Source organism: Aptenodytes forsteri, unplaced genomic scaffold, assembly GCF_000699145.1.
Source record: "Aptenodytes forsteri isolate BGI_AS27 unplaced genomic scaffold, ASM69914v1 Scaffold153, whole genome shotgun sequence".
Lineage (NCBI taxonomy): Eukaryota > Metazoa > Chordata > Aves > Sphenisciformes > Spheniscidae > Aptenodytes > Aptenodytes forsteri.
In genome coordinates, this window is record NW_008796178.1 from 865,330 (window position 1) to 886,974 (window position 21,645).

Below are 21,645 nucleotides of genomic sequence, written 5' to 3' on the forward strand. Positions count from 1 at the left end.
CTGGCAAGACCCCGCCAGGACCACCCGGCCCCACCCCGTCACCCACCTTCCCTTATCGCGGCCCGGATTCCCCCCGTCCCTCAGGGAGCCCCCGACTCCGCACCTCAGGGCGGCCTAGACCCTCTCCCCTCAGGGCGGCTCGGACTCCCCCCCGACCCTCAGGGGGTCCCAGAGCCTCTCCCATGGCGGCCTGGAGCCCCCTTCCCTCAGGGCCACCCAGCCGCCCTCCCCCTTTACCGCAGAGTCCTCCCCAAAGACAGCTCGGTTCCCTCCTTCCCTCAGGGGGTCCCGGAGCCTTCCCCCTTCCCTCAGGGCGGCTCAGACTCCCTGGGCTGACCTGGCTCCCGGTCCCCTGGGGTGGAGGGACCGGTCCCTCTCCCTAGGGCCGTCCCAGTGCCGAGAGTGCTTGGGGGTCGCTGTGCCTTTCGGGGAGGTGTATTTATTCTGGTGACAACGCGGGTTTTCTCTGCCGTGGCTGAGCTGTGTCCTCACCGGGGTACCAGGCTCCGTGGGGTACTGGGAGCAAAGCCCCGGGCTGAGGGAGCTGCAGTCGGGCGCCGGCCGGGGCTGCCATCAGTGCGGTGCTGGCACTGCCGGCCTGCCCGCAGGCCGGGGGAGTGCGGAAGTCTGAACAGTCAGGGAAGCACCACAGCCCAGGTACCCTAAAACCTCCAGGTGATCGGTTGGAAGCGAGGACCCCATCCAGCCCTTCAGTGACACAGCGTAAACCTTGCCACTGGTCTTGGTGGAGCCGTTGCGTCAGTGGGACCACTGTAAAGCTTAAAGCTCGGGAAGCACCAGCCCAGGTGCACCCTAAAACCTCCAGGTGATCGGTTGGAAGCGAGGACCCCATCCAGCCCTTCAGTGACACAGCGTAAACCTGGAGTCATGCCACTGGTCTTGGTGGAGCCGTTGCGTCAGTGGGACCACTGTAAATCTGTGATATCTGTAAATGACAGTGGGATTCAGGTCAGTGTCTATGATGGTAATGATATGCGTTTGGTTTGAAACAGTTCCCTTAAGTGATTCAATCAAGGGCTGCAGCTCCAACGAAATTAACCAGCAAGAAACGCTTGCTTTCCCTAGAACTCTCAGGATATTGCACTGAACTCTTTGATGCTTCACAATATGCCCCAGCAGTTTTGGGTGCCAGGGAGGGGGAGTGGAATTTGGACTAGGATAGGACTCAGAAAACCACTATCAGCCAACCTTTTAAAGTACAATAAAACAAATTAACATGAGGAGCCAATAAAACGGTAGTGTATAAAGAGATGCCAAAGAGGCAGCAAAACCAGAGTGAATTCACAGTAATTGTTGGAGCAAATTATTTATTTTTGGCTTACCGCTGGTAATGAAACACAGCTTGTGAATGAAATCAGAAGACCAGGAGACAGAAGGCTTATTGCTTGCAGATAGTCACAGGTCTGTTAAACATTTTCTTAATGAGAAGCTGGAGTTTCTTGTTTTAACCAGCAAAATAAGGAGGAGAAATGAGTAATAGTAGAGAGCTTTATTGATTTCTGGTTTTGTCTCTTGGTAAGTTGTACAATTTTATGTAAACTAGTACAAGCATTTTTAAATCCTTATGCCAGATACACTGCATCAGAATTGCTCTTTGCACTGCTGCATTTATTTGGAGGTAGATCAGTGGCTTTCTCTTGCAGCACTGAGGAAGACTGGTCAAATTCCACCGGCTGTTTCGCAGCAGGATGGCATTGATGATGATAACAATCCTTTTTGGTCTTAGAAATCTCTAAGGTTGTGAGAGGGGAGCAGGTTCTGTAAGGTGTAAAGGAGGATTCAGGTGGTGATCTCATAAGCTTAGAGTGAATTGGAGTATATTAGTTGGAAAATATTTAAATGGAATGGAAAGGAAGAGAAAACTGGAAATCTCAACAACGATGGCAGTAGAAAAGTACTAGTTGTCAGTGGTAGTATCTAGGTTTCAGGATGGGCTGGCTTACTGGGCAGGCACGGGAGAGATTACCAGTGATGAGAAATGCATCCTTTGTATTTTGTTCAGTTGTAACTGGCAGCGTTCGAACAAGATATTTGCAAAACTGGGACAGAGAAGTCTTATCTATATATCTATCAGGGTTATAATATAACTTGTTCTGGTTTGCTTCCCTGTGTCTATTGTAGTCATTGGCTAGCAGTCCCTTGACTTCAAAGGAGCACGTGTCAGCTGGGTAAATGGGATTTGTAAATCACCAGAAGAGGCTTGCTAGGGAAATACAGAATCAATTTTCCAAGTGCAGATTTACTGTAGAACAACTACTGTAGGTGAGCTAGTCTGGTTTTAAGTCTTGTTAAAAATGAACTTTATGTGTGATGAATCACAGTTGATGTTTGGAGACGGTGAGAATCTATTCTCCCATACAGCACAGTGCTTTCAACCTTGCATCTGCAGGAATCTAATAAGCTCTGTGCGGGAATGCATCTCATGAAATTAAACTGAGGAGACACTGCTAGAGAGCAGTTCCCTTTAACACATTAGAACATATTTACTGGCATTGAAAATTAATTTGAACATGCTACACTTCTTGGGCCTGATCCACTTCAGCTCCCTTTACGTTCAAAAGAAATCTTTCCATTGGTATCAGTGAAAGATTGATTTGCTCTCATGTGTAAGTTATTTGCTCCTTCTGTTTACGTAATTCATTTGACCACAGAAGGATCCTATTTTGTAGCATTGTGGCCTGAATAATTCTGACTCTTACCAACAGTAGCCCTGGGTCATGTTTATGAAATGAGAGAGTATCTGTCCCTTCAGTTGTTGCAACCTGATACACACAGCTTTCCACCTCTTCTCTACGCCCTCGGAGCTACCGCCATCCAAAGTTTGGAGTCTATAAATTCTTAATACCGACTTCAGTAGGGCTTGTGGCTTGGACTGTGTAGGGCATTTAGCCTTTTCTGTTTTTTCTTTTTCATTCCATTTCCTTTTTCTTTCTTCTTTGTGTGTCTGTGTGTGTAGTCAACATGCTGAAATTTATCATTCCTGAAAGATAACAATTCTCTGAAAACTGCCCCAAGGCAAAACGTTGCGGCAAGGCAGCAGCTTTCTGTTCAACCAAAGCAGTCCTTACCTGCTCAGTCAAAATAATAAACTTTAACATTTCTGATTAACTTTTTTACTATTTTACTTTTAGTGGGCTTTTGAGGCCTCTGCTTCTAATGGCTTGATGCTTTTCTTCTTTAAGACTGCGCTATCACTACTGTACCCCATTCCCTTCTGCCTTTCCCATGCACACTGAAATCCTCTTCTTGCCACGCAGTCATTGAGAGTCTACTGCAGCAGAATAGCGATTGCCTCAGAGCAGCTGTTTAGGTAAGGTGTTTTGGCTGTGGAAGCACTTCTAGCAAGTTTGCTTGCAAATTTTTGCTTTGCCCTACAAGGCATGTGGTTCAACTAGAGGAAGAAATGACTTGGCCATGTTAATTTGGCAGAGCCAGGAGCACAATCATGTGTCTAAATTCCTGCTATGGTGCCTGAATTAACAGCAGACCAGGCTAGCTGTCAAGCACTGCTTGCCTGTACAAATATTTGTGGAACTTATGTTTTTAAGCAGTTTGCCATTTTGGCCTCTGTTCGTCCCATCTGACTGTAGACATTTAACTGAGTTGTTAAATGTTAAGTTATGGGACTTAATCTTCCTCCATGGTCACTGATGAGCAATTGAACTCTGAGAGGGTGTAACAGGACCCAAGGATGAAATAAATCCTTCAGAGGTGCTTCTTTATCTCCACTGACAACAGAAACTCCTTGCTGAGGCTTTTGGTTCAGTGCTTAAAAACAGCAGGCTTGGGCCTTGCTTTCCTGTGGAATGTTCTGTTTGCCGTTTGTGGAGAAATCTGAAGAAAGATGTGAAGGGCTGTTTCCAAAGCGACTTGACTGGATGGCATGTACTCACTAGCTGAAGAAAAACTTCACATAACACTGAAAAATGCCAAGAGTCGCTCGCCATCTGGTTCCCTTTCACTGGGAAGATAGTTGCACTAGCAGCCGAGTGTCTAGGAGCGTTGTGAGTGACGTGTTCAGCAAGCCCCAGTTCTGGCAGTGGATTGTGCGAATGTGTATTTCAGGATAGTGCCAGTTGATGTTTCATTATGCCAGATTCTATTTAAACTCTACATTCAGTTTTCAGCAACAAGTGAAACACACTGAACATGTTGACAACTTCTTTTTGAGATATGTAATCATCTTTTGGAGGTGTGCAAACCATACAGGTGCTTTGACAGTAATCTTTGTCATGGTTAAGATCAACAGATGCTCATCAACTTGAAGCAGTGTCACACCTGAGAGGGAACTTGAGCAGCTAATAAATTCTATAGGCCAATATCAATTATTCTTGTGAGTGGACAGTAATTCACTTGAAGTCAATGGTTTACTAGTGGTGTAGAACAGAAGTAGCTGAAAACAAGTTCAGATATTTCATGTGAACAAATGAAACTTTCTGGCCAAAAGGAACTATCGAAATAGGGAGTTGTTTGTTGCTAATTTCAGTTGCTTCCATTCATCCCCATTCTGGGCTGAAATTAAAGGCATCAACCTCAAGTGCTGCCCAGGTAGTAGATTGTGGCTGCTGGCTAAGTTTAATGACAGTCCTGATGCTCCATTTTGACTTGCTCTCAGACGTCTCCCAGGGACACCTGATTAAGTCATGCTCTAAACACAGCCCTTCTGTTGTAACCACTCCATAACTAGCTTGTCCTGTAAAAAGCAGGAGTGTAATTTCACTGTATGACAACATGGAGTCTTTCTGAATGGTCTGAGTGAATTTCAGGCTCCTAGCTGTAGTGTTGCAGTTCAGAGTTGCACCCAGAAATTAATGGAATCACTGCAAATTTACATCGGTGTGCATGATGACAGAGACTAGTTCACACCTTCTTGATAATGTGCAGTGTGCTCTGGACTTACCTGCAGCCATGAGAAAAAGAGACTTTGGCACCGAGACGTTGAAAGAAAAGTATTAGGGTGTTACCAAGCAGTACTGCCATTCTCATAATGGAGGCAGAAAAGAGTTATGACTTATTTCTTCTCTGCTTGTCCTGGAAATAATTACTGAAAGAAAAAATAAAATATTTGCCTAGATGTAACGAGGATGCAAAGAGCACTCCTATGTGATAGTGTTCTCTAGGTAACAGCAAGGCTAGCACACATTTAGACTTCTCAAAACTATATTTGCTAATGATCCAGATATTTCATATCATTTACAGTGACTTGGAAAAAATGCAGTTCTGAAATGGCACAGTGGGGTACTTAGTTTATGGATTAGTCAAGGTACAGTCACTGTAGCCTTCCTAATTAAATACAAACTAGCAGTGAATATGTTTAAAATAGCCTTTTGGTATATCCTGAAACTAAGCATGTGTTTCTAAACAGCTGACATAAAGCAAGCTTAGAACTTGCTGTTAATGAAACATTTTTCTGAAGCACTGTTATGAAGAGAGAAGCTCTAGGTCTGCTGTGCACTCATGAGTTTAATTCGTTATGTAACATGTTTGCATTTCAAAGGTAGGAGCTCTGAGGGGGTTATATATATAGTTAAGAATTGATTGTTGCTGTGTTTTGCAATACAAGTCAGTGATCTGAAATAGTAAGTTCTTAATGCCTAAAGGAAAGGCAAACAATTTTGATAGCAATTCTTGATATTTAAATGACTATGTTTTATAACTACCTCAGTGTTTGCATTTAATACAGATACTGTGTTGTCTTATCATTAAATGCAAAAGTAAAGAAAAAAGTTAGCATATGGATCAAGCATAGAAGACAGTACTGCGTCTTTTGTGTACAGTATGGAAGGTAGCGTATGTACTGATGAAGTTAAAACATTCAGCTGCCTAGCAAGACCAGATATTTTCTATGTAAATTTTTCTCCCTCTTCCCCCCCTCTCCATGCCTGATTTAATCCATGCTGTTAAGTTGTGAAATTGGTATTCTTTGTCTGTGACATGTCTGCATGTTCTCCAGAAATTTGCTTTTGCAAATCCTAGGGAGGATTTCAGATTTCTAGCACATACTGATTTTATTCCTTTAATATGATTAAGCTTTGAAAAGTGACTTATACAAAATTGCTGCAAGGGAGCAGCAAAGTCTTGGAGGGGAAACAAGCCACTGCCATATAGTATTTGTGGGGGTGATCCCCAATACAGAAATTTTCTTGGTTTCTAAATTGCATTGTTACCTACAATTTATCATAATTGACTCATGCTTGGCAGCAGTGCTTTTATAGCAACAAAGTGGAAAAGAATCAATTGCCTTATAATGTTTAGATAAGTAAATGTGATTGTTTTTATTCTGTGTAGTCGACAATATCGTTTCCTATTAATTTTATCTGATTTTAATCCTAATATTCACAAACATTTTAAAATCCCTGATCTGATTTTTGAATTAGACTGTCTGCTCAAGAGCTAGAGATGAAGTTCTAACAGTTCTTAAAATATGCAGTATTTTGGGAGACACACGTGATCTCAGACCTACATACTTACATAGGCTGCTGAACAAATACCTATCAGTGCACTGAACGTAGTTAACTCAGTGCAGGGTGTGATTAAGTACATGAATGATAAAAGAGAGCGTCAGACACAATCGCTAGTACTATAACATGGTTTTACAACAGCAGTGTGAGTGTAAACAAAGCACTGTATGATGCATCTGAGTTCCTTTTTATTCAAGATATAATTGAAGGGCCTCACTTGGAGAGAATGCAAGTGTTTTTATATAACTATGAATGCTGTTTTCACATATTGTGTGCAGTTAAAAACCAAAAATAGTAGGTCTCCTTCCTAAGCCTTGCATCCAGTTCAGTTCTGCAGTATGTTTGGCCCCAGAGTGAGTGACAGGAGTGAAATGTGGGGTCAAAATACTGCAAGGGAGACAGGATCAATGCACAGGGCACAGACCTGGAAAAATTACAATGTACTCTTCAGATTTTAAAGCTGCTTTGACAATTTAGTTTGGGTACAGTGCTATGGTTTTAGGGGGTCAAGTGAAAAGCTTAGAAATGGTAGAGACTTCCTCTGTTAGGTTTCCTGAAATTAGAAGGAAAGGTACTGGAATTGTCTGTTCTGGAATGAAGAGGCTGTTAGCCTGGTGGAATGAGGGGTGTCAAGCAAACCAATTTCTTCCTCTAGAGTGGTGTCAGTTTTAAAATTATCTACGTTTCAATGCATGTCTTCTCAGGTGTTCCATAACATCACACATACACCTGCATTGTCAAACTACTTCTTTTCCCTCTCGGTTCAGGGCTGCTCTTTGGAGAACAGAGCCGTTCTCTGCTGCCCCACAGCAGGCTCTGTCACACTGGCCTCCTACCGGGAAGCAGGGTCATGGTGCAGCACTCCTGCAAGCAGTCCTTGGATAGGAAGCTTGCAAGGAGCCCTTTTCTATAGGGGATCTTCAGCCTGTGGCAGTGTTTTGTGATGTTCCAAACTGGGTCACATTTCTGGTACACCAGCTGCAAATTTGCTGATAAAGCATGCTTCACATTTTTCCCTATGTGTGGGTCATTCTGGGCATCCTCAGTGCCTGGTTTATTGTGAAGATTTGCACTGGGCCAGTGAAGACATTCTGGTGTTGTTCCATCACCTCCTGATGAACTGACCTTCCCCAGTGGGATCCAGATGGCTTTAGGAACATGGGATGATATTCTTTTCCGATGACACTTCTGTTGTTATGATAAAAAACCCCAAACAAATGTGCAGATACAAACAGCTTTGTCCATATGTTTGCATGGTATTAATAGATTTGAGAAACTGTCCCAAAATATTGGTGATTTCACTGTTTTTGTAGCAAGTGACTATACGATCAGTTGAACATATTTTACCCAATTAAACCATATGATGTATATGTTAGGATACAGTAGCTAATAGCAATTCAGAAAGTGAAATGCCACAGAGATGTCAACACAGAGACAATTTGTAATTGTTGGTACTTACTCTTTTGTCCCTGTGCGATACTATATTCTGTCACCATAAAGTAGTAGAGAATCCTCCAGTAATGGTGCCAAGGCCACCTTTCTCAGTGTTGTTAGCTACTGGGAACAGTAGAAAGCTGTGGGGCCCTCATTAGAAGAATTTTGTTGCAGGAGTCTCTTCTGTGCTGGATTGGTGCGGTGGTGTGTCAAAATACAACAGAGGCTGCTCGGAAGAGGATTAAAGGCAGCTGTGGAAGGCTGCATGCTTCTAGGGATGGGGAGTGCTAATGAAAGGAAAAAGGATGTAGTAAGAGAGAGATTCTGCTGTCCTTACTCACTGGGACTACAAGCAGCATCAGTGAGAGCAGGTTTGGCATTTTGACCCAAGGAATCCCACACCCATTGCATTCAGCAGTGTGACTGTTGTATGCTGTAAGGGAATGAGGATTGACTGTAGGATTTGCAGCCTTGCAGTAAAGACTAGCTCTGTTGTTGTTTCTTTTGCTGGTTCTTTATTTGGTTTTGATGTTCATCATGCAACAGACCAAGCACTAGCTTGTGGTCAGTGGTATAGAACAGACCCCCTTTGCATCCAGCTTGGAGAAGATGGGAGCCTGTAGTCACCCTGTCTAGGTGTTGTGGCTGCTTTCATTCAGTTTTTAAGAACATTTTGCTCTTGAGGGCCCTGGTTCACTTGCTGGGTTGGTTGGCCAGCATGGCAGCTGTTGTGTTCAGTGATGCATCTGGGCATGTAATGTGGCCATGAGCTAGCTGACAGCCTTGTCAAGCTGGGGTGGCCTCGTGTTGGCTGCTGGGCCAGCCTGTTTGAACTGTGAGGGTCATGAGAGCAGGTGTGTTGGAATGGGAGCAAGGCCGTCTTGTATCATATAAAAATGTATTTCATGGGAGTGTAATTTTTATACAGCACTATTTCAGGCTTTATGCATCCTCCATAACAATTGCTATATAACCTTGTGCTTTCTTCTGGATCCATGCACCACCAGGTCCAGTTGTGCCTGGGTGAAGAGTGCTAATTCAATAGACTGATTCTGTCCACAGGAGAGCTGTGCTCAGTGAGTGGGGGGACAGCCCTGAGCAGCAACTTTAAGATAGGACCCTCAACTTCAGAGGCTGATTGAAGCACCGTACAGAGCAAGGGCATTGATTTGGGGATTTAGTCTGAGGCACGTGTGCAATAACAATTGGATCCTGTTCTTCAGGTGTATGCACAGCAACTTTGAGTAAATACAGATGTTTTTATGATGCAGTAAATTCATGTTTGTTAGCAGAGTCAGCAGCTTGGATAGCTTTGTAGAACAGAAAGAAAAGTGTTTTATATTTGTTGTTAGAGGGGAATCTCGGGGAAAAACAGTGCCAAAGAACTACTATACTGGCCTACTGATTTTATTGGGGGAACCTAGTGATGCTGGGAGGGCTAAAGATAACGCATTGATGAGAGTGCTCTGAAGCAGTGTGCTTGTCTTGGTCTAAAAAGAACTGCAATGTTGAATAGTGTTTCTCCTTTTCTGAATGGGTATCTTCGGGATTTTTTCCATCAGGTAATCCATTTTCATAATGAAAAAGAATTGTAGACTAAGCTGTTCCAAATCAGAGTATCCTAACTCTGCCACAGGCATACTCGATAGAGGTTAGCAACTCACTTCAAACCTGTGTGTTCCTTCCTGTTGTCAGGCATATCTGACAACAGACATATCTGTTGACAACATAAAATTGTTATGGTAGGATGTGGACAATTAATTATGTGTTTATTCAGTGCTGAGAAGCTCAAAGTGTTGGCTCATTTGGAGTGTGTCAGCATCTCAGCAATACAGAACAATATAACAGTGTCTCAGCTGAAGCTGATGTTTCCTTACTTTCTTCTTTTGGCAAGTAACGTATAGACCCCAAGTCTGGTTTGTGTGTGAAGAGTGGAAAAAAAAAAAAAATTCCTAAAATTTCAGATGAGTTTGGCAAATTATTTTTGCCTTAAAAAAGTAGGAATGTAATTAACTTCACCTTTTGGGTTTTTTTTTTAAGTATATCTTGATTGTTTCCATTTGAAGCTAGGTTTTTATTGACAAAATTGAAATTGAAATATTTGGCAAACAACAAGTGAAAATGCTCCAAAACGTAAGATTTTGCCCAACACAAAGCATTTTTTCTGTTTTCTTCTGAGAAACAGGAAAAAGAAAAAAAATGGGTTTGATTTCCTTTACTTGGTGAGAAAGCTGAAAAACCAATTATTTAGCAAGCTATGTATCGAGCAAGTGCAGAGACTTTGTGGATGTAGGAGGAAGAGGAAAATATGCTATTAGGTACATCTCTCCTCTGCCTAATTGGAGGTATGTTCAGCTTGCAGTCTTCCAGAGCTGTGGGGAAAATAAAGCAATAGGTAAAGCAAAACCATGGATAATGCCAAGCTGTGTAAGAGACTAGAAGAATGTAAACTTTAGGAAAAGAAAATCGGTGAGTTTGTGCAGGAAGCAGAACAGCTTTAAAGGGTGGTACAAGAGAACATAGGATTTTGGCTCATGAGTACTTGTTTCTTTGCCTATTGGTTTTCACAGCTTGCGGTCACAGTTGCCTGATCATTCCCTGGCTTTGAGCAAATGAAGTCTGACTTCATTTACTGCAGCCAGACATTGGTGAAACTTGTGAATTTTAGCCTCCAGTGTGAAGAGTGAATTGTATGTTTCATTCCTCAGTTCTCTTTGGGATTGTTTGAAAATAAAGAATTGAGGAGTGTTTTGGGACACATCTTCAAAGGAGCTTTGATAATGTCAGGTTTGCTGCTCTTACTGAGCAATTACAAGGCATGGAAGTTTCCACTGAGGAAAACTGCATCTTGCCTTCTCACCTGGGAATTGTGTGCCTTTAGCCAAATGCAAGCTCTTCTGCACAGTTGGATGCATTTACTGGAAAGTGCTGTGATATTTGCTCCCAATCAGACAGTCCAACATGTCTTGTTTAGAGAATGAAATTGGTTTGAACATTCTGCTGTTGACAGCTATCATTTGGGAAAGTCTAAATTTGGAGGTGAATACATCTGTAACTGCCAGTGCTATTTTGGGGGTGACATTACTATCTTTATCAATAATCTACCACCTCACAACTGTCCTAGCAGTCACCTTGTCAGATGACTGTACTGGTAATCTAGAGGATTTCTGGATATGTCAGATGGATTGGAAGCTTTGGCTTTAACCAAGCTCATGATGTCTTTCCAATGGACAAAAAGATAGTTTGCTATGTACAGTGAGTTTGGCATAGGTCAAGTTACTGTCCTCGTGTGAATGCTGGCAGATGCAGATCATTTGTTTCTTGATTTAGGTAGTCACCCAGGTAACCTCAGGAAAAGGTAAAATATTCACAAACTACTTTCATTTTGCCAAGAGTACAAGACACAGATTGCTTTTTCTTTGTACGTAGGTCCATGTGATTTCTCTTACTGTATTTTTCTTGTAAACCTGGTATGAGTGTTGTGAACTACATTTCTTTTCCCAGCAACAGTTTTCCTTCCCCCATGGCATTCCAAATACATTTTCAGAAACTTGACAATCCTGGTGTGTGGAAGCATCCTCTTGGTACTTCTGGCTTGTGCTCGGCGTGAATGAACCACGCCGCTCCCTGAGCGGGTGGAGCAGCTGGTAGAGGTTGGTGGTCTTCTGTATCAGCTGTTCCTTTGGTGTGGGCACTGAATATTCTGTGCATTGGCACATGCTGGGCCAAATTGCTGCTATCAGGCTGCTGCCTGGGGCCACAGAATGGTGTGAGGAGGAGGAGGAGGGCGCCATGCAGCAGCGATATTTAATGCATGAGAATCAACGATGCCTCAAGAGACACATCATGAACGGACTGTAATCACCACTGTCATTCCACAGCATCACAGCTCTGTCTGGGTGCTGTTTTTTGCTGGAGGCTATTTGAAGTAATGCATGATGTTCTGGCCTCACTATGTTATTCTCCCAGTTTATTCCTTCCTTCTTCAGGGACAGCTTCAGTTTTGGGCTGGTCATTGCTTGTGCTTGTTGGTGGGTGGCTCCTGTTTAAATGATGGTGGTCAGTTAGCTCTAGCTGCATTACAGCAAATTAGCTGTAATCCCCTCCCTGTTTGGAAGGGAATGGAGCTTTGGAGGAGTTGGTCTAAGTGGTTATAGACACGAATGATTTACACAACATTTCAGGTGAAAAGCTTGCTTGATTGAGTTGGTGGAATAATGTGGCTATAAATTACCTTTGGGTTTATTGCAATTGGCTGCTGCAGCAGCTCTTTAGCAATACGTTCTGTTCAATGGCACTTCTCCTAATTCTGTGCTTGCTATTGCTTGCGTTTTGTAGATGTTGCACTATTCTGTAGCACTGATTCCCTGGATTTACAGTACAGGGTGAAGAGAGTAGGAGTGTAGACTCTCCTCTCATAGCAAGAAATTGCTAGTGTCTCTATTTTGGGGAAGAAGTGTGAAGAGACACATTTCAGATACCTTTTTTACAGGAGGAAGGCTTGCCATGGATAACAGCTGTGAAACATTGGGTCTGATTCCCCCCCCCTTTCTTTTACTTTGTTCTGTGATGAGATACGAGAATCAGGTTCATCTTCCATACTTCTGCATGGCACAGGGTGGCTGAAGGGACACTTGCATTCACTGTTGTTGGCTTCACCAGAGATGGTTCCTGAGCCCACAAGGACACCAAGCAGAGCATCCTCTGGAGCACCTTCTGCAGGGACAAAGATGTAGAACTGGCCTTTTATTTTGGGGATTTTGTATGAAGAAGTGAGACTCCAGAAGGGTGTTCTCAGAGTCCTTTGAAGGTGCCTGTGTGACCTGACCTCATTGAACTGGTACACTGGTACCTTTCTTCCCTTTTTCACACTGTATAACTACTTCAAAGCTCACGGTGTTTTAGGAGCTTGTGTCATTCACTGAATAGCAGGTGTGTCAGTCACAGAAGGTATTTCTCTAATTAACCAAATACCATTTCAACTTTCATTTCTCTTTTTTTCTTTATTTTCTCTCCCACTCTTGCTATTGATAGAAACTTACCCATTTTACAATCAGTTTGTTAGTCATCATGCCTGCTTAATTTTGGTGAACCTGCTGTCAACAATGCTGTTTGTGTGCCGTGATCAACACCAACCTGTGGTTTCTCTAAATGAATTGGGCAGAAGGATCCCAATGGGAAGGGGGAAGAAGGATGTTCTCTTCAAATGGATAGATTGCAAACAGATGGACAGCGGTGAATGAATACAAAGGAAATACAGGTGAAACGCACAAAGCTGTGAAACAGGGTATCAGTGTTTACATTATTTGAATATGTATGTGTGTATATCTTAATACCTACATGCAAGAACTGATTTCTAGGAGCAAACTGCCAGTCTGGAATGGAAATTGATTTTAAGACCCAAAGTGTGTGCTCAGTGCACACTGTAATTAGATCGTGATGGCAATTTCAGCACAGGGCTGAACTTTAACTAACCTTTCAAAAACTCATACTTCCTTCAGGAGCTCATGGGGCTATTTATGATATCAGCGATGAACTCAGGGAATGTCATAGGCTATGAGATGGGGAGGAAAGGAGAAGCTATCAGAAGATTAAATTCTGATGGCATTTTAAATGTAAACCCCCAAACTGTATTTGATGCTTCTCTAATTCTGCTGAAAGTCAGTGACTCCAAAAAGCTCCAGTCATTTTTGAAAATGTGATTTTATTTCCCAAGTACAGCAGAGGCTTATCAAAATTTTACCTTGGCCCTAGGAAAAGACTCAGGAGATGCTAGACCCAGTAACACATTGCTCTCAACAGAACAATTTTCCCCACTGTTGGAACTGGCTATTGTGCTTTCTGTTATTAATGAGGGAGTTACTGTTCCCTTTAGGTGAGGTTTCCATCATATTTGCTGCTTGGCACTTCAGAGACTTTTATTAAAGAGCTGATGTGATTCCCATGAAGATTTTATGAAGTCTTTGTTAAGTGGGTCACTACATGCCAGATAACATAAGCAATATCTGCACCACTTCTTGGGACCAGCAAGGAAGGCAGGCTTAGCACAGTGCTGAGTTGTGTGTCAGCCACTGCTTGAAAGAAATGCCGCACACAATTTTGAAATATTCACCTTTGTTCAACTAATATTACCAAAATAAAAAAGACTTTTTTTGGGGGGAGGGGGGGGCGGATTAATAGATTTAGGTCACAGGCTGTAAATGAGCGTGACTCAGCTGTGTGAATAAATCAGTTCGCTTGATTGTGGGATAAATTTACACTTTCAAAGCTTTTAATAGGTAATGAATATTCCGGGTCTGCCACATGGTAGGAGATCTAAACTGAAGGCTTAGATTCCTACAGCCTTGGCTCTTACTCAGCAAGTCTTGTTACAAAAGAGCGTCTTGGAGTGGTAGATAGCAGTGCTGCTCTGCTCCCTCTTTTTTTTCTCTTTGCTGTTGCTAATAGGAATGCAACAGTGCGATACACTAACTGGTGGCTCTAGAAGACAGGTTTTATCGTGCTGTATTAACACTCAGAGTGTGTTGTCCTCTTAGCACTATTTGTAGACATCAAATGGAGTTGCACAGGTGTCAGAGAAGGGGATTTGAAATCTCTCAGTGACTTGCAGAAGAATCTGGGAGCAATTACTCACCCCAGCCCTGTAGGCTCTGATACTGCAGTGCTGCAGTTCCAGAGTTTGTGATGCTGACAATCTTGATAAGAAGCTCCATTACTTGTGCTGAAAATCTGTCAATACAAAGAAAAGCAAAAAAAAAAAAAGGTGTTAGGTTTCTAAAAGGCAGGGGAAGATCTCTTTAACAGCAGCATTGTTGCAAGGAGGTCACGTACAGCCTGCACAACTGCTCCTCCTCTGCGTAAGTATAGTCAGACACTGATGGATAGCCTGATACCTGTGGTAGAATTTATACCGTTGATAAAGGCAATGAATGAGAGGAAAAAACATAGGCTTCAGTTGTGCCAAGTGCTTAGGTATGTGCTCAGATCCCAGTGATGTTAGTAGGAACTAGGTGTATGAAGATAAAAGCATTGATGGTTTCTGTTGAACGGGAATAAAAGTTTCAAGATGAATGCATACAGCAGTGATTTGCTGATCTTAAGCTTTATTTTTTTCCCCTCAAGAAGTCCCGTATGATTAGGGGCATCCATTTTAACATGATTCTTTAGAAATTAATCTGAAAACACAAGGGATATAAAAAATTGACAGCTTTCTAAGGTTTTAACTGTGCCATAGAATTCCACAGCAAAAGTACATTTCATTATTAAATTCTACAAGCAGAGTAGAAATCTATCATTTCCATTCACTGCCAGAGGATTTTTTCCAAAAGGAAAAAATATTGTTTGATTATTTTTTATTTTATTATCTGTAAGGAGAGCTAAGCAGCGGAAGAAACTGCTGAGAGTAGTTGTAAAATTTTTAAGATATTTAAGGCTAGGCTAGACACCTGTTGGGAATGCTGAGATATTATGAAATCAGTCTTCCCAAGCTATAGCATAATATTCCTGATGAGCTAAGGGCTACATCTTCAAGAGATAGCTCTAAGGGAATAAGGCTAGGAAACAGAAAATAGAGAACCAGAAACTTGTCTTGACAGACAGGGGATTTGAACCTGCAAAATTTTGAACTGGTACTTAAGCGCATGCTTGGCTGTGTGCATGAGTAGCCCTGACTTCAACAGGACTATTTGTGGCCTGTTTCAGAAAACTGTCCTGTTGGGCAGTTGGGAATAGGTAGGAACACCCTGAGATTATGCTTCTTCCTTTGAAGCACACGATCTGCAGTTGTGCTGAATTGGGGCTAGACTGCTCAGCATTCCTGCAAGGTGAGATTCTGAATAGCAGAGCAGAGCTGGGAAGGAAATTAGCTTGCTGATCAAGATGTTCCAAAGTATATCTTCAAGGCAGGTCTGAGTCAACACTTTGAGATAATGCTGTCAGACTAAATGATAACACAAAATATTCTGACAACCTACTTGGTCTGGAAACAAACACTGTCTGTTCCTTGGCAGTAATTTCTGATTAAACTGGGGGCTCTAGTTGCCAACAGCCCAATGCTAGCCACTGTGACTCAAGCCGTTGACTCCTCTTGTTTGCCATAAAACATTCAAATATATAAATTAAATGAATTCAAGTGAAAGATAGAAATAATCTTTTTATTTGGATAAATAAACTGCTTTATAGCTTTATTAAGGATCTGAGATCCACCTTAATCACAGACAGCAGTGAGGAAGCTCACATACCCATGCCATAGAATATGTAAGAGAAGATTTTTGGTACAGGTACCCTCCATCTACAGTTTGCAATTATATTTGACCTTTTAAAATAACCCAGGTGCAGAAAAGGTGCTTGAATACATCACACCTAAGATGAGCTTCATAGAAACTTCCTGGTTTCCCTAGAGCTCTGCTCTTTGCAGTAAAGAGCAATCAGGTTAATCAAAATAACGGAGAAAAAGGAAAATATATGCAGGAAATTCTTTCCTGGCTCACCCAAGTATACAGATTGCGTGTACTACTTTTGTAGTAAAGTCTTGCAGACTTTAAGGGCAGACACCTAAGACACTGAGCAATCTTACTGGTGTCTGTGCAACTGTTCACACACTTGGTGAGAAGCACATGCTAAACGTTGCTGATCTTTTCCTTCCTGTTTTGTTTCCTCTCCTGTCTGTTTTCTATTCCTTTGTCGGTCTCTTCTTTTTCTTTTGCTACCTATAGCCCTACTTTGAGGCCCAGTTTTATGTTCTGTCTTTCTTGCAGGGACAGCAGTCTTTCCAGTGACTGTTGTCATGCACCTTTCTGCCCTTAAATCTTTCCTAGCTAGTGTAGGTTCGTAACCCTTAGTGAAGTTCCCGTCTTCTGTGGGATTTCAGAGGGAGCTCAGACCCTGGAGTTCAAAAGTGTGAACAGCTTTGTTTATCCAGACCTGAAAAAACACCTCCACCATCTAGACAGCATCTTTGAATTGGGGCCTTACTGCGTGTTGGATAATCTGTGCGTTGAGAACAAATGGACATATGCAATTCCATCAAGCTGAATTACAGTAGGAGGATTAACAATAAAATAAACAGGTTCCTATTCACTACGTGAAGGTCTGTCAACATATTTTGACAGTTTGTTGCAGTGATGCATTAGTCAGCACAAGAGCATGTTATGTGAAAGTGTCATATCTGTATCTGGCAGGAAACTGGCCAAATTACCTGTAATTCTCATGACTCTTGCTGTCTTTAAATAGCTTTTTCTTATATGCATTTTCTCCCTCCCATCTTCTTCCTAAATCAAAGATGGGGTGTTGTCAGAAGCTGGAACCTGAAACATGGCATCTCATTTTGTCCTGTTACAAAAAGACTGAACGTACGTTGCTGAAGTGGACATAAAGTTGCTTTTCCATTTCACTGTCTGGTCTGAGTGTTCGTGAACAGAGCTTGACCAATTGCCTGGAAACCAACTTGTAATGTTAGAAAAAGATGGTGTGGTCATCTGGCACCGTCTTCCCTATTGCTCTTTATGAGTATGTTCCTCATGCCAAAGAGAGCAAACTGTCCTGGTTTCCAACCATTATGTGGAGTCAGACCATATCCTCCACTGCAGTTCAGGGTTAAGTTCGTGTTTGCTTTCCATGGGAAGATTGAGCATGTATGAATGTGGCTGAGTATGACACAATCTAGTCCATCAGCACACGTAAGTCAGGTGGTGAAGTTTAGATGTACCTGAGTGTTGGCTTGTTCTGCATGGGCTCCCCTCTGAATGCTTGAAAAGTCTACTAGTCTACTGAGGTGGCCAGTAGGAAATTTCCTCAAACAAATGGAAATAACAATGAAATTGCAAAACCTTGCATCGCTTTGCACCTTTGTGGAGCTCCATTGGCTTCAGGAGGGCTCCGTGTGTCCACAGAGGATGGCCAGATCAGAACCTAACTTAGTTGCTACAAGTACCTTGAAGAGGAGGGGAAGAGGATCAGCCATGTATTTAGAAGAGCATCCTTTACCAAGGGCCATGGTGGTTAATACAGAGCTAAAAATAGGTGCAAAGAAAATTAATAAGCCTCAGAATCATTGGGATAGAGTGGAAGAGAATAAGGTACCTTTCCTGGTGTCTGTTCAGTATGTTTAAAATTGACTTGGATTTTAAAATTATGGGACAGACTGAGCAAACAATCAGTCCTGACACTTTCAAATCAGTTAAAGGGCACTCAGCAGAAATGCTAGTGGGTGAGTTGTAGAGAACGCAGAAGGGAGAAGGATGGAAAGACTGTCTCAAAGGGTATCAGCAGATTTCTCTGCAGTATTACATGCAAAAGACTAATGAGCAGTGGCTGAACACACATGCGACCACTGTATTTATTGTAGATGTCTTTCTGCAGTGTTCACTTTCTCTTACCAATGACAGCTGTGATTTGTAACCTCTACCGACTGCTTAAACCCAGATTTTCTTGTTCCTGCTTTAATTTCTTGCTCAGGAAGAACAAAAACTTACTCCTAGCTCATGTCTACAGAAAGAGTAGACAGATCTTTACAGAAAGAGTAGATGTGTCTATGGCAGCAAGGGAAGATACAATTCTGATTGTATGTAAGAGTCATAATTTTGTCTGAACTGGGATCAGCCAAACCTGGACCAAAATGCCTGTGAGCTCTGAACTAAAACTTTTAAATGCAAACCAAGCACTTGTTTAAATCTTTTCAGTGTCTTTGTCCTTGTGGTAAGATTTCACTAATCATTTCAAACAAAAGCAAAGACGTTTCATCTTAGACTGACTGTCTTTGGTCTTTACTGCTGAAAATCCCAGAAGCTTCATACTCTGTTTTTTTACTGGCATAAAAGAGCTAACAACAGGGAGAACCTGTCTGTCCTCTGACACTCTTGAGAACACTGGGAACACGAATAAAAGAAAAGAGAGGTTTTAGTGACCTCATGGAAAACCACCTGGAAAAATTTATGTTATTAGATGAGCAAATTCTGTTTAGGATTTTTATTCCGTTAGATTGAAGGACACTTCAGGGGTCTAACTCTGTTCTCCATTACTCTAGCATTGGTGTAACTGTCTGAGCTTTAATGAAATTCTGATTGATGCCACTCTGAGATTGGAATAGGGTCTGTAATGGTTCTGTTAGAGCAAAAGGGGCTGTACCAGTTTACGCTTAAAACTGAGGAGCCCTATTCCCAAAGCAGTTATGTAACAATTATACAGAAGAAACAAGGTGGTAATTAATAAATGCTGTTTTAAATATTTACAGGTCTCTTTATCTTGCTTCTTAGAGATGCAGGTATAAACAGTTGTTGTGGAAAAACTGCCCAAGCTCTCTGTCTGATCAGGAATTTCCCCCTTTTTGTGCACAGGAGACAGTCAAAGGGGTGGATGCCAGCCCAGCCAAGAGCTGCTGTGCTGTGCAGAAGTCCTTAAGCAGCTGGCTCCAGCCTCACAGCCCTGTGCAGGAAAAAGCAGTGTGTGTCAGCCATCGTTTGGAAACCTTTAGTAATCAGTATCGTTTTGGTCTCATCCTGGTCTACCTCCTCCTTAACTGTGGGTCCAGAGCTTCACTTCATTCATACTCTTGCTTTTCTGGCTATGCTAGCAGAGCCAAAGGAGAGCAGCTCCAGAGAACATCTTCCCAGGTATGCCCAGAGTGCTTTCTCCCATCTTTTGTGAACTCCAGACACACCCTACTAAACATGGAGCTTGGACTCCAGTGCCAGGGGTGGAAGGCTGATGAACTGCCATACTAACATTACTTCTGGAAGAGCTTTTCTGTGCACATGGCAGCTCACTGGCTGTCCACAGACTTCGAGACTTAAAAATCCGAATATGCTTCTCTGGGCTGCAATGGAGGGTGGGAGCACTGGTGTGATCAGGTCTTCTGATGGATGAGCAAGAGCAGTAACATCTGGTTAAGGGACAGTGACAGACAGGTATGGTCTGCCCTTGCTCGACCAGTTTCAGGCTGCATCAGCAGTCCAGTGCTTTAGAAATGTACAGCACTTTTAAAGCTCTGTGTCATTTTTTTCCACTTCTGAGAGTAAATATTTTACATTAGTTCCATGATTTTAGTGTCACTGATCCCTGTTTGTGCTCAACTTCAGTGGCCTATGCTTAAAGTCTTTTCCCTCATTCCAAATCTTTATAGGTGAGTTATTTGCACAGGATTTGCTGCTGCCTTTTTTCTGCTGTCAGAATTTGAACTTGCTGGCTGTATGCTATGTGCTAGGTGGTGATTTCTTTGGCGTATTTCCTTTCTTCTTTTGGCAGGTCCTGAGTTTGTTCCATTCTCTTTATGAAGTGAAGTGAAAAATGCTAAGCAGAATTTGCAGTGACTTTCTCTTTTATTTAATGAGTGCTTTATCTTGACGTTGTCTAGTGTGTAAATTTTGTCCTTTTGAAGACCAGGAGCAGTTGATGTATGGTAGCTTTGTCACTGGGCTGCACTGGCTGTAGATACCTATCTGCTCAGCAATTGGTATGTAACAGAAGTTTATTTCTGGGGTGGGGAAGTGGAACCAGTATTACAATTTACTGAGAGTATCTGATAAATTGTTCTGTTCAATAGTAATGCGAAGTGTGATGTTTTATTGCTGCCACCTGACCCTCTGAATATTCCATTCTCCTTGGGTTCTTACATTGAATTCACCCTTCATTATTTCCTCCAAACAGGCCGTGAGTTTGCTATATCCTGTGCCTCTGCTTCCCTGTCTTATTTCCAAAAGCTGTAAAGGGCAAAATCCACATCAGTGCTGAGCCCATATACAGGGCACATAGCTTGCACTGGACAGTCCAGATGCTGCCTGTGGATGTTGGTCTTAATGTTTTGGGTAAGTATGGGGCATTAATCTGCCATGCAGTGTGATACTCTGGAGAGCCACTGTTAAGCACCCAGTAAGATGAAAGCTCACAGGGAGTTTTCAGGAGCCTGTGAAATGACAGCACATGATGATGTGCATGATCGGATGATCAGCTGCAAGAGCAGAGATAGTGTTTGGTATATCATATAAGCCAAACTATGTTTATTGTATGCCATGGTCAGGTGAAATTAAACCAAACTGTGTAATGCCAGCATTTCTGACTGCATGATTTGAAGCTTCTGTGTGTGTTTGAACATATTTTCTTGTGAATGGCGTACTGCAGAGACCTGTGAATCTGAGTGGACCATCCACATACTGTATATCAGGAGAAGCACAGTGCAGTTTACCCTGCACAGTCTACCTGTGTCCTGGGTTGAAGCATGTGTAAATGCCATCCACAGAGCAGGACACCTAGAGCTGCAGCACTAACCATAGTAGAAGGCTGTAGGCTAACAACTGATTTTCCATACAAATCAATGACAGTAATACTGAAGGACTGAGACTAAGGTAAAAACAGTTACAGCTGTTCCCAGGTTTGAACTGAGAGCACAGCTTTGTCATGTGTTTGTTGGGAGAAAGAAGAGCCTCCAAACCATTTCACTCATGTAGTGCCCTTGCTAGAGAAGAACAAGTTAATTGTACATCTGACACAGCAGGAGCCTTTCTGGGTTGTCTTTCAGATGAGACGACAACTGATAATTACATGAGAGCTACAGGCTGTCTATCCTCTATTACTCCAGCATAGCTCTGAAAGCTTTCACTAGGGGAAAAATAACACAAGGAGTCTGAGAAAACCTTTGATTATAGGGAAGGAAGTAAAATTTGTTGTTGCTTGCTCTTATCTTAACTAGCCAACTGTTAAACCTTGCATCTGATACAATTTCACACAGTGTTGAGAG

At 42.3% G+C, this 21,645-nt stretch overlaps 1 protein-coding gene across 1 annotated transcript in view; it reads left to right on the forward strand.

The window, feature by feature from the left end:
• The window catches only part of RAB11FIP4 (RAB11 family interacting protein 4), a 131,096-nt gene that overhangs the window by 238 nt on the left and 109,213 nt on the right, over positions 1-21,645 (forward strand). The window lies entirely within an intron of this gene.